Source organism: Cavia porcellus, unplaced genomic scaffold (assembly GCF_034190915.1).
Source record: "Cavia porcellus strain 051 isolate PalLab524CR breed Dunkin Hartley unplaced genomic scaffold, mCavPor4.1 scaffold_11, whole genome shotgun sequence".
Taxonomy (NCBI): Eukaryota; Metazoa; Chordata; class Mammalia; order Rodentia; family Caviidae; genus Cavia; species Cavia porcellus.
The window spans coordinates 69,794,028-69,807,258 of NW_026947494.1; the positions used below are offsets into that span (position 1 = coordinate 69,794,028).

General features: G+C 46.6%; 1 pseudogene; it reads left to right on the top strand.

Moving 5' to 3' along the window:
• Positions 1-5,274: 5,274 nt before the first annotated feature.
• On the top strand, positions 5,275-10,610 carry LOC100727367 (MRG/MORF4L-binding protein-like; annotated as a pseudogene).
• The last annotated feature ends 2,621 nt before the right edge of the window (positions 10,611-13,231 follow it).

Here is a 13,231-nt window from a genome sequence, read left to right on the forward strand (position 1 = left end):
TTCCTGTCACTGTGACACAATACCCAATATAAACAATATGCAATTTAAAGGAGGGGAAGTTTGTTTTGACTTGGAAACCAATAGTAGGGCAGAATCAGAATGACAAAGGGGCATCATGGAGAAAAACTGCTCACACCATGGCGGCCAGGAAGCAGAGAGGAAAGGGAGGAGTCAAGGAAAGATACACCCCACCCGGCAACCTCTCACTGTCCTGTCTTCTGACCAGGCTTCATCTCTCAGTGTCACATTTAGCTATGGGATCCTGTGGTCCAATCACCTTTCAGAAACCCCTCCTCTGAATACATGATGTTTGGGTGGTTACCCAGACAGAAACCATAGCAACAGGTGACACTATGCTGAGGGAACGCTTCTTGTGCCAGCCCAGGGTCTGAATGTACCTATAGCCACAATGTGCTCCTCTCAACAGCTTCCCCAGTAACAGATGAGGAAATGGATCTCAGTGGACTTAGTTTACCAAAGTTGCAAAGAGAGTAGCAGACAGAATGGGACTGAAACTCAGTACTGACTCCAAGCCTACTGTTAATTTTCCCCTAATGTTAGCACATATCAGAAACACCACATGGGACATTAAAATGCAAGTACTCAGTCCCTGCCTTCAGAAATTCCAGCTCAGCAGGTCTGGGGAGGTCCTAGGAACGTGTGTTTTGTACAGCTGCAGTAAGGCACCTGGGTCAGCCCTGCTAACCCTCCGCATCTTTCTCAGTCTACCCATGGCAGCCTGTGTGTGCTCTGCACGCCTCTCCTTGCTGGCTTCAGTGTTCTCTTCTGTAAAGTGAAGGGTTAGGAGCAGACTTCTTGAGGGTTATCCCAGGTCTGTGCTGAGTCACAGGGTGCAGGTGTACGGGGCCGTGCTTCCAAGGGGCTGCGCTGTGCTCCCGAGCCCTCCTGAGCTGCGCCCTTGTCCTGAGAGCCAGGGTTCCCCATGGAATCCACAGGCTGTTATCCTCTGCAGGAGCCCCCTGGCTTGAGGGGGAAAGTGAAGCCCTGTTTATTAGTTTGCAGTAGTTGGCAAGTGGCATTTTGAAAAGGAAGTGGATTGTAGGGTGGCAGTCTTTTTCAGGGAAATATTTGAAGAACTTACTGTTTTCTCTGAGAGGTCATTAAATAGGTTTTGTTCCCACACTCTCTCGAAAAATGATGCTTCATTAAAATGGCAACATGAGGTGTAGTGGAAATGGTGAAATTGGGGACACTGAAAAGACACATTCACTAGATTCCACTTAAAATGTAAAAGGAGTGTAAAGAAAACAAATGGACATTTTCTTGAGGCAGCTGAGCGATACAAAACACAGGCATCTTTGTCTCCTTCTTGAAAACTTCCACAATGGATTCTCCTTTCTTCCTCTTGGCTAATCTGTACTTCTAAGAGGTGTTGAGTTTCAGCCAAACTTTCTGCTCCACTCCCATCAAAGGCTGCTCTCTTGTGAATAGCCAGCTCTCACCTACGGATCGCCTTACCCACCCCTGACCAGCGGACGCAGGTCAGTCCCATAATAATTAGCTCACAGACAGAATTTCCAGGCAGGCTCCAGAAACATCAATCACCGGATGAATGGGATGCCCATGTGTGGGAATTGCGAGGGGAGCCAAGTGCTCAGCGCTCCGCCACCCCAAGCTCTGCCCACCCCACTGCAGTTTCCTCAGGCTCTGCTGCCCACCCTGCAGCTTGGGTTGACAGAACAAGTCACACTAGTTACTGGATGTGCTAAGAAGGCTCCCGGAGCATCAGTGTGGCCTGTCCACAGGCCTGCCAAGTTTCTTTCATAATAACACGATCTTTTCTCCAGGCTGCAATTGCGCCTTGGTTCAGTGTAGTTTTTTTTTTTTTTTTTTTTTTTAATACTGTGAAGGGATGTACTTTTGTAGGGCTTGTTATACAAGAAAAAGGGGAGGAGGGAGATTAAAGTTCTACTTTTTCCCTTATTACTTTCTGTTTACTGATCTCTCATGTTTCCTTCATTCATCTATAATGTGAGATGATGCATCAGACTTACTAGCTAATAGTAAGACGGAAGACAAAATGCTTCAGAAATTCAGAATAACGTGAACACAGAAATAACCTGTCTTGAGGCCTCTCTCTCATGCTGTCTCCTGAGCATGTCTGGAGTTCTGACGATGGCCTTGTCCAGGCTCCTTGGTACCTGCCTCCCAGACTTCAGACAGAGCTTGGGACCTGGGAAACTGAATTCACTGGCAACACAAATTTGCTCGATTCTAGTGCATTTTATTGTGATGCCCGTGCCTGGTATCTTTCCCCATGCCTATTATTCAAGACTACATCCAACATCAAAAGGTAGTAAGGTTGCCTTTGACCAGCGGCTTGGGTCTCTGCTAGCACTGGGTAGGAGGGGGATGAGCGATGAGAGAGCTGTCAGAGCGTTCTAGTGCAGGACTGGCGGACACTTACAGATTCCTGCACCCCAGGTAGGCTTTCCAAGAAAGCAAGGGAGACCATTGGTCTGGAAAAAACGAACAGCAACAGCCTGATGGCAGATCTAAAGCAATATCTGGTCTATGCTTCCCCCGTGTGGTTACATGCTTTACTACAATTGGCTCTTGCGGTGTAAATTTACCATTATGCAAATTCGGCCCCGTTATTTTTTCCTTTCATATGTATGGAAGTCTAGAACGCCGGAGAACCTGCAAAAACAGATTAAGGGCAATGAAATCACAAGTATAGATCTTTTTATGTGGTTGAAAACATTTGATCGTGGGATCCATTCCATCTTCATCTACTGACAAGCATAAATTAGTACACAATGCTAAAAGTAACAGATTAAATGGACTTGAACAATTAAAATTATGTTTAATCTGTTTTGACTTTGGTCATGCCAACACCTCCGCCCCTTACACAGCTCAGTGGGAAGAGAATGCTGCATAATTTTACTTCCTGTTTCATCTTCAGAGACCAGGTCTGCGGCCAGCTCAGGCAGGCTGTCTGGGATGTAACCTGGAAGCCTAAAGGGCTGTGGGAAGCTCTGAGAAAGCCGTGCAGAGCTGCCGTAAGTAAGCTTCCTCCTTACATTTCCTCATTCCTGTCACAGCACACTGGGAACACTTTCATCAGCTGTGTCTGCTATGTCAGGCATTTCAAATATGTTTCTGAAAGTTGTCGGTGCTGTTCTCCCTGAGGCCCGAAGGCAAAATTCAGTGTTTGTAGTAAATAAAGTACTAAAATTATATCAGCTATTAAGAGGATGGATTATTTCCAAGTTGCTTACCATATTGGCTGAGTCTTGGATTCAGTGATGGTGCCAACACATTATGCACAAAAATCTTGTGTGCCTGGACACTAAGAGTTAAGTCGAAGCTAGTGTGCAGAGCTGTCTGGCTGGCGTGCCAAGAGAGGCTTGGCAAAAGTTTATGGACGTGCAAGAGAAACTTTGTTAAGGTGCAAACTCCACTGGACCAGTTCCCTGAGAGGCTGATCAGAGGAGACGGACAGCATCAGAAACTTAATGTAGAGTGTGTCACAGTGGGTTTCCAAGAGATACTGGTTCCTGAAATCGAAGATGTATGAATTCTTTCTTTTTTAAGTTTCTGTTAGTTGTATGTTGAAATCCTAGCCCTGAGTTGTCACAGAACATGACAGTGTTTGGAGACAGGATCTTTAGAGAGGTAATTAAGTTAAAATAAAGCCATTAGCACGGATCCTAATCCAGTAGACCAGTGTCCTTATAAAAAGAGAGTAGGACACAGACATGGACAGAGGGAAGACTGAAAATGCAGACAGACTTTTACAAGCGCCAGAGGTCTTGGGAAAAACAGTCCTATTGTTATACTGATCTCAGACTTGAGCCTCCAACACGTAGAAGAAAAACATATTTCTGTTGTTAAAGCCGTTAGTCTATAGTACTTTATTGTTGTTGCGTTAGAGGAAAGAACCCAATCTCCCTTTGAATTGGGAACTAAGAATAGACAGACCACACACTCAGAGGTAACACTAACCAAATGTAAAGCCCATTCCACCAGGAGCTAAACACACAGACTTACATATGTACTATAGTAGTGACAATATAAACCCTTGCCTTCCATTTTATGGTGTCCTATGAAAGGAATTTCAAATAGTATGAAAGAGGTGTAAAATCTAAATGAGTTTTTTTTAGCCAAGTTTTGTGGAACCATGCTACAAAGTTATTGTTACAAGAACAGACTTCACTTACGTTGTCCTTACCTTTCCTTTAGCTCTTCTGAGATAGTTAGTGTTTAAATTACAGAAAACACACTTTGAGAAAACTCAGTACAATTTTAACGAAAAAAGAAACATTAGCTCTGAGATTTAGGATCAAGCTGATACTCAAGTACTGTGGGCTTCATCCATGGTGGGGGTAAGGTTACACTGCGGTAAACTAACCTCACCTGGGTACCCCAGGCACTGATGACATATGTCTATAGATTCGACTTATTTTACTTGGCTTTGAAGGAAATGCTAGGAGACGTGGCAGAGGGAACTGCTGAACTTTGGTCACGCTCAGCTGTATGACTTTGAGCACACCGCTTCATCCTCTGTGTCTCAGTCTTGTCTCTGGTATTGCTGGCAAGGCACAGAAAGAGCTTGAAAGAAAGCCCTTTGTGGAGGAACATTTCAGGACGTTTGGGTGCTAGGAGTTTGCTTAACATCCTGTGATGGGGAACAAGGGCAAGGGAGGTGCGAAGCGGCTTGCTTAGTCTCTCTGAGTGCTATTGCAAAGCTGGGAGGTTTTAGGCTGCTGATCAGGAGGGCTTCCCGGCGTCTCCGTCAGGCATTCTGTCTGCCAGCACGGGTAGCCAGATTCTTTCTGAGACACACGGGAGGATAACTTCAATGTGTGTGACACGGCTCCTTTATTCCCACATACGTCAAGGTGTGTTCTCTAAAAACAGAGACATTTTTTTACAGAACCACAACAATTAAAATCAGAAAATTAACGCTGATATCCTGATATCTGTTCTATTGCTCTTATTCATATCTAAAACTATTTAAAATTAAAACAAGATTATAACAGATAGACATAGAGACTTAGAGAAAGAAGAATCATTTGTCATTGAAATAAACACAATATTGTGATACCTGATTGCACAATGCTGTGGAATTACCTCAGTCTCTCTCTCTGATTCAGGAGAAATACGTATTTTTATACCTTAAGAAGCCTTGTGTCTCTCAGAATGTGTTTCATCTCTAAAACCATGCAGGGAATTTCTCTCTGGCTTCAACAAAATAATGTAGCACTTTGGAACAAAGATGAGCCCAACAGCTCTACACTGGAGGCCAAGATGGAGAACTCCATGGCCACCACGACCTTCACCTTGGTGCTGTGGGACACCAGAAGAAAGGTGACCCACACACTGCAGAACACCAGCGTGCTGAATGTCAGGAACTTGGCTTCACTGACTGTGTATGACACATTATTAATGATGCTATTTATATATTTCAAGCCTTCCCACACTGATTTCCCATGGGAAGGAATATCATAGTTAATATCACTATCTCCAGTAGATTAATTCCTACTTTCTCTCACCTTTACGATTTTTATTCTATGTTCTTCATGTGTCCCTGTGCCTTATTTTGACTATGCTTTTACTATCTGTCTGTGAAAAAATGTGGGAAATGTATCATATACCAGTATTGTGGGAAATGTATCATATACTGTGAAATGTATCATATACTGTGATTGTGATGCATTTCCCCCATTGGGGAAATCAGCTGTTTTATACAGATTGAAACTTTGTGAATAGAGATCTCAGTTCACCACTGCTGTTTAGGCTGCATGCAGTTTATCCTTCTCAAGAGATCAGCTGCTGTGTAGACACCCGGCAGGAGCTGAACAGCTGATTGATGATGAGGATGTGGAGTTACCTTGATGCCGCTGTTTGCAGGCATACTTTATAGACGTCTTTTTTTCCAAGGAAAATGTGCACATTTAATAAAACAATTGATCCACATTTGCTTTTGAGTGGAAGAAAGAGAGAGAGGCAGTGTTTGGTTTTAGAAGTGAGTCTGAGAAATAATGATACTAAAACAGACAAAATCTTGCCAGCAATTCAATAGGCAAGGTGTGGTGTTTCTAGTTGCTTTTGAGATGGCAAAGAATTACCAGCATACTTGGAAAGTGAGATAGGGCCTAGGGAAAAAGGGAAGTCTGAGTTCCAAGCAGCTGGTAGTGTGTGATAGATATAGAGTGAGTGGAAAGAGACAGTTTGCACTTTATGACGCATTTCCAAGTATCCACCTATCCTCTCATTCATCTATGATTTATTATTCAGCATGTCTGAAGTTCTAGTCCAGGCTCTGAGAATGCTGAAACAGGAAGACAGAAACTTAGTGCATTTGGTGGAGCAAGAATTGCGAAGGGTGGTTCTGATGTAAGAGTCAGAGGAAACCATTGATAGGATAAAAGGAGGCAGAGATGAGGGCTCAGCCAGGAAATGCACGTGGAGTAGGACAGTTTGGTCTGCATCTTGCACGACGTGTAGAAGAGAGCATTAAACACACACACACACACACACACACACACACACACACACACACACCCTGGAGTGATGGACAAAATGAATTGATCTCTGAAGATGAAGAGGCAGAGCCTTTATTTCTGAGTAACTCTGTGGGTATCTGGAACCAATGGCACTCGAGGAGGCAGGATCAGCCCAGCTAAAACAACAGGGGAAGAAGAAACTCTCCTGAGTCTCCTTCATGTGAGACTTTTATCTGCCAGAGGGAAAGGACTTGAAAGTATTTATTGAAAGAGGAATGTGAATAACAGTGTGAAAAAACTGTTCTCACCCTGGGATGTGCCTCAGAATCTCCCAGCAAGTGTTTACATTTCTGAAGCCAGGCCTGACACCAAATTCTCACACTCAGGGGACTTGCTGTGGGCCCAGCACTGACCTCTTGTCAGGGCTTCTCATGGTGTGCTGGATCAGGTATGTCCGATAGATGTGTCCTCTCTACCCAGATTGTCTGCCTACAGGAAAACCCATCCTTCTCTGTGGAATCTTCTGGAACACCCATATCCTTTGTTGCGCTGGCTTCCTCCAGGGTTGGTATCCCTTTATATCACATCCTCCTGTTCATTTTTACAATCAGATTTTACCGTTGTATTAGGAACTGGGCTTCTTAGTGCTGGTGATGCTATTTCTTGACTGAGAACTGATTTCAAAATGTATCTGTGCTATAAAAATTCACTGGACTCCTCCCTGACCTTTTGTGTACTTTTCAGTAATTATGTGATACCTTGTTAAAAAGTTGATGCAAAAATAAATGAATATTTTTCAAGAGTTTAAGCAGTGCTGGCTGCAGAGGTAATTTTTCCCTTGGCTTAATTCTTTGAGGTTGACATATGCCCAAGATGGTTTTTCCTGTGGCTTGGCACATTGGCAATGATTTAGTTCAACGCTTGAGAAGGGACAAGGGTCACCTATGTGTGGAAAGTCTTGCTGGGGTGTGGGAATGGCAATCATGGGTTTCCTGACTTTTGTGCATTGATGGTTTCCCTCCCAGAGTTGCAATAACCCAGTTTCATAGACTGAATGGAACCATTGGCAATTTTTTGTTTTTCAGCCAGAGTTGAAGCCAGCAAAGAAGCCAGGAATTCCCAAGCTTTCCTAGCAAGTGTGGGGAAACAGTGGGATGCCTTTCTCTCCTTTTCTGTCCATCTGCAGGCCAAGTGTGCATCAGTCACAGGGGAACTCTGAATCGAGCTTTGTGCGAGTCTCTGGAAAGAGACCCAAGTTTGTGTGATGGGGAAAAGTGACAGTGGCAGTGGCAGTGACATCTGCAGAGCTAGGTCTGCCCTTGTCTGCAGCAGAATGTGTGTGGGCATCATTTATGAGAACAATCTATCCAGGATAGAATGGGGCTTTTGACATCAGCTGAGACCCAGGCTGCCTTACAATGAGAAGTCTGTTGGTCAAAGGGAGGGCTGTCTAATGAGCAGAGAATCAGGGGCCAGCTCCGGCCATCTGTGGTAGGATCATTAGACCAATTCTCTACTGTGACTAGAGAACTGAAGCACATTGCCTCTTGGAGAAAGCAATGGTAACATAAATTCGTATCTCAAATCTGTGAGTTTAAACTTTTTTTATATGTTGATTAAAAGTAATGTATAAATGTGAGATCCCACCACCTCATTAGTACAAAAGTATTTCTCTTTTTGGCTCTGAGGTCAATAATTGTAATGGTCTTTTCCTTCCCCCGAGTAGCAATATTCTGTCAAGGATGTGAAAGCACTTTATGAAAATAAAATTCATTAAAACCCTTAATAATCCAGCGAGGAAGACAGGTGCTTGTGATTGTCACCACTTGGCAAATGAACTTTTTGAGGCCCGGGGAAGGCGGTGACTCAGGAAACAAGGTCATGTTGCAGGTGGCAGGCGGAGCTGATGTCTGGTGGTGTCCTCCAGCCGCCAGCGCTGGGAAAGGGTAAAGCAGGCTGTGCTGACTCTTCTGGCAGGCCCGTGATTCCCAGCCAGGATGCAGGTGGCGATGTTGTGATTCCTGGCGTAAGCTTTCGTGCTTCAATGATAATCTCCGCCGGTGCCAGGCTTCAGCTGAGTGTCACTGTGCAGCTCCCAGGCTTAAGTGGTGCATGCCGAGGTTTTCAGAGCAGCCTCTCATTTATTAGTTATGTTGGAAAGAAATCTGTGCTACCTACTGGGGACCTCTGGATTTCAACAGCTGTGGCTTATAAGAGATTTGGGCGGGGGGTTGTTTTCAAAGTGCCTTTCAGAAAGTGTCACCTTAGCGTGGAGTTTCCATTCTGTTCCTGTAGATAACAGCAATACTTCTGTGCATAGAAATCCAATCATGCAAGAAAAATCAGGTCAAATTTTCATACATTCGGCTCATTTTGGAAAATGTGCATTCACACCACTTTCCTTCCTTCTCTCTTTTATTGGCAATGATCCTGATGGAAGAATTTTATGTCAAATGTTGAATATCTTGGAAGCTGTCCTGCACAGACACGCCTGCTTGGCTGGGTGCTAGAGAGACAAGGTTGGACTGGAAGACCTTGAGGGTCCTTTCTAGTCAGAGATATTATGACTCCAGAACGAATTAAGTCTCAACTCATAAAATGAAACATAGTAACTACCATTTGTCAAGCGCTCCCTGTGTTTCACATTCTGTGCTAGGATCTTAAAGTCCTTACTCTGAAGGCTAAACAAAGCCTCTGCCTGCGTGGTCCCCACTTTATAAATGAAGAAACTGAGGATTATGGGAATTGAAAGCTTATCCAATGGCACAGGTTTACAATTAAGCAAGTAATGGCCACATGGAAATTGATTATAGATCATTTTAATTCTCTGCTCAAAAACAACAGTTGAACCAGAATGAAACTTAGACACCTTGTCAGATTAGCCTGTGACTCCCAGCTCTCCGGGTGGTCAGTACTGATTCTCTTGTCAGGAAGCCACACACGCACTAGATATACTTGGTCCTGAGTATCTCCCTATGCCTCCTGACAGTCCCAAGACCGATGTTCTCTTTTAGTTTGGAAACATTTATTGTAACCAGTACAAGTAGCCTTGAAGAGACAACGCGTTAACTGCCATGCACTGAGGTTGTGTCAATTTACTGCTTCACCACATGGGTGGAAGGAAGAATCCCAGGCTTTCCTAGGTCCTTTCCCTAGATGGGCAGCCGCAGTGCTAGTACTGGGAAGTCAGAAAAAAATCTTTCTCAATGCTTTGCATGCGATCCATGTTCAATAATGGTATCTTGGCTTCTCAATTCATTGTTTAACAGCCAGTAAATAAAAGCTTGCTTACTCGAAAAGACGCTTAAATTCTGACTTGTATATGTGGGGAACACATACAATAATGCCATTGCCATCTATTTAAAGATACAGCCTAAGTCAGCGCTGGGCGCTCCTCGCTCGCGGGCGGCCACGGGGGAGGCCGAGTGGGCCGTGGGAGCGCCCTGGGCCGTAAGGGGCCGGTGGTGTGGAGCCCCGAGGCGGGGTGTGCCTCTTCCACGCCATGCTGGACCACAGGCCGTCGATGTGAACCGGCGCTTCCCCATGATCCATCCGGGACAAGCTCAGCCAGAACATCGGGCGGCAGGCTCCATCCAAGGTCATGTGGGGCCATCTGAGCACCACGTATGACATGCAGACGCTGCCTGAGTCTGAGATTCTTTCCTTCCCCAGTCCAGAAGGGAACTTCATCCTTCCTGAAGAGGTCATTCAAGAGGTCCAGGAAGGAAAAGTAATCACTGAAGGGGAGATGAAGGAAGATGTGGACCAGCGCAGCGGGGCTGATGATGTTTTCCCGTCTTCAGGGAGCTCGGGCAAAGCAACAGAAAATCGAGCAAAGACAAGGAGAAGAACTCTTCAGACTTGGAGTGCAAAGAAGGGGCGGATAAGCGGGAGCGCAGCCGGGTCACCCACACAGTGCTCACAGCAAACAGTAGCCCTCCAGCGCCAGCGCCGCCCAGACACCGGGAGCCGGCCTACTACTGCCTGCCCTCAGTCCGCAAAAGCGTTCATTTCACAGGGCCGCTCGGAAGCTCGCACTGCGTGGCCGACTCTTCGGGGGACTCACGGATCAACCCAGCGGGGTCGGCCTTCTGCCTCCGCCCAGGACCCTCGCGGGGAGACTCAGAGAAGACCTGAATCGGCAAGCAATAAAACACAGCCCTCGCCCTCTGTCCTGGGAAGGAGCCCCGCGTCTCCCCGGGCTGCCCCTCTGCATTCGCCTGGCCCTCTAAGCCTCCTGCGGCCCTGACCAGGACACCGGGAGAAGGAAGCCCGGACATCACATCCTGGCCTGCGTGGACGTCCCCAGCCGAGAACCTGAGGACTGGATATTTTTGCCTTATTCACTTGTACTGTAATGATGCATATAATTTAGTTGGTATTTCACTATTTAATTTTTAAGAAACCTATTAAACCTATGGTGTATTTTTTCTGAGATTTTTTTTTCAAGGTAACAACTGCTGAGATACTTTTTGCTCAGTTTTTATATGCCAGATACAGATAATTTGTAGTGGTTATTTTTGTAATTCTGGTGATTTCTGAAACCACCAAATGAGGGTGAGGGGAAAGCACAACCACAGGCTGAGACGGTGGTGGCCCCGGTGCACCCGGGGGTACGCTTCATTTGGCTGGGAACATTAAAGCACAACAACAACAACAACAACAACAACAACAACAACAACAAAACCAAAAAACAAAAAACAGCCTGTCGATGTCCGCTCCCGGCCGGCAGGAAGGACACACGACAAAGTCTGGTAGTGGACAACCTTTTCTTTTTATTTTCCTTCTCCGTACAGCCTGCCCTGGGTTCTCCCAGCTGAAGCCTCCTCTGGTCCGCTCCCCGCGGCTCCTTTTGTGCTTCAGTCTGCCCCAAAGCCTCTACCGGTCCGCTCTCCGCGGCTCCTTTTGGGCTTTTATTTCTGGGCTTCTACCTGGCTTCTACTTCCGCCCAGGGGTGGCACCGGTATATATACGGGTACAGTGTCCAATCATGTTAAAGTAAGCAAGGCAAGCTGATTGGCTAACATCATCAGTTGCCAGGCAGACTATATTGTTGAGCGGGTTGTTTACGCGGTAAGCAGGAAACTAACATATTCGATGGGAGGGGTAATCTACCTCAGGCTTTGCTCTTTACCACAGGCCTCACGTCCGCCGCGCAAGGCGAGCTATCACAGACGCGGCTCCCAACATCTCCCCCTATTTTATTTTTTATGAATGTGCGCATCGTAGCCCTTCCTGGACTGGGTGCAGAGGCTTATGCCCTATGTGTAGGCCCACCGTAGGTCCTTGGCTTAGACCCTGGTTGGCCATGCCATGGTCTGCCAAGGCCCTGAGGCCCTCGTCCTTTTTCTAGGGCCAGGCACAAACTGGACGGAACCTGGATGCACACAAGCTTGCACTCATTTCCTCTCCGTAAAGAAATCCCCTCGGAGAGAAATTTAGACCTGGGCAGCATCTAACAGTCCAGCGGCTTACGTGCAGGATGGGGTAGGGCCTGGCTTAGGTCGAGTCGTGCTGGGGAGGCACGCTCTTACCCGTCATTGACTCACCTACCCTGCTGTGTATTGTCACCTTATGGAGGAGAATGAGGGATGCCCGCCATATCTAGACTCGGTCGTGGGCCAATTGAGCAAGCCATGCATATGCCTGAGGATCTTCTTGTCCATTTCGGGCTACCGCTATTTCTATTCATCTTGTTGGTTGGTCTGTGATGGATCTCCAGTAGGGCAGGTCTGATCTTCAGTCGAGGGCTTTGTTGCCCGTGTCAGTCTCTCCGGTATCCACAGTGGTTCTCGTCCCGATTCCTGTGGGAAAACACAAACCGCGCCTCGGTTCCAGCTGACCACTGGATCCGGGCCCATCCATTGTCCTGTCAGGACATTTTTCCACTTCACCCACCCTTTATGGTTGGGGGAAGGGTTGCAGTGCTCCACAGCTGGGGAGCGATTATCATTATTTAAATTTAAAAAATTGTGTGTGAATAGTGCCATGGATAATCGTGCCTTTGGGGCCAGGCCTTGGCCTACTCCCCCTTTTTGTTTTTTATTTTTTATTTTTTATTTTTATCTTTTTCGTTTTTTTTTTTTTTTTTTTTTTTTTTTTTTTTTTTTATTGGTACCAGGGATCGAACTGGCGATTGCCTGCTTACAAGGCAGGCACTTATGCCGCTGAGCTAAATCTCCAGCCCCTCATTTCCTCGACCGGCGTTTTTCTCAGCCTGCTCGGCAGAGAACTCTGCGTACCAGGCTCGCCAATCCAGGTAACTGCCCGAGGGCAGACACGCCTTTGCCAGCTGAATCCAGTCCGCGGGGGTGAGGGGCCCAGAAGACAGGTTCTCCAGCATGGCAATGGTGTAAGGCGCAGTCGGCCCAAAGGTTGTAACTGCATTTTTAAGTTCTCTAATCTGCTTTATCTCAAAAGGCTCCCATACATTGCGTCCCTGGCCCATAGCTACTTGTACAGGAAATATCTCGTAGGGGCCACTATCTATCCCAGGTGGATGTACCTCATGAGACAAGCGTCCCCCCTGCCAAAGCCGCCTGTAAAAATACCGACCCGCCGGCGGCGGAGCATAAGACAGCGGCCGTGATTGGGCGGAAAATGGGGGCCCGTGCATCACTTCCTGTTCTGGCGAAAGGGGAGAGAGCTCCCAGGCGGCCGCCTCGTGGCGAGGAATCGCCTCCGGAAACGGCCCCCAAGGTGGGGCGGAAGGCTTCGCCTCCCTCTCACGCCGGGGAGCGCTCAGGAGCTCTCTACTC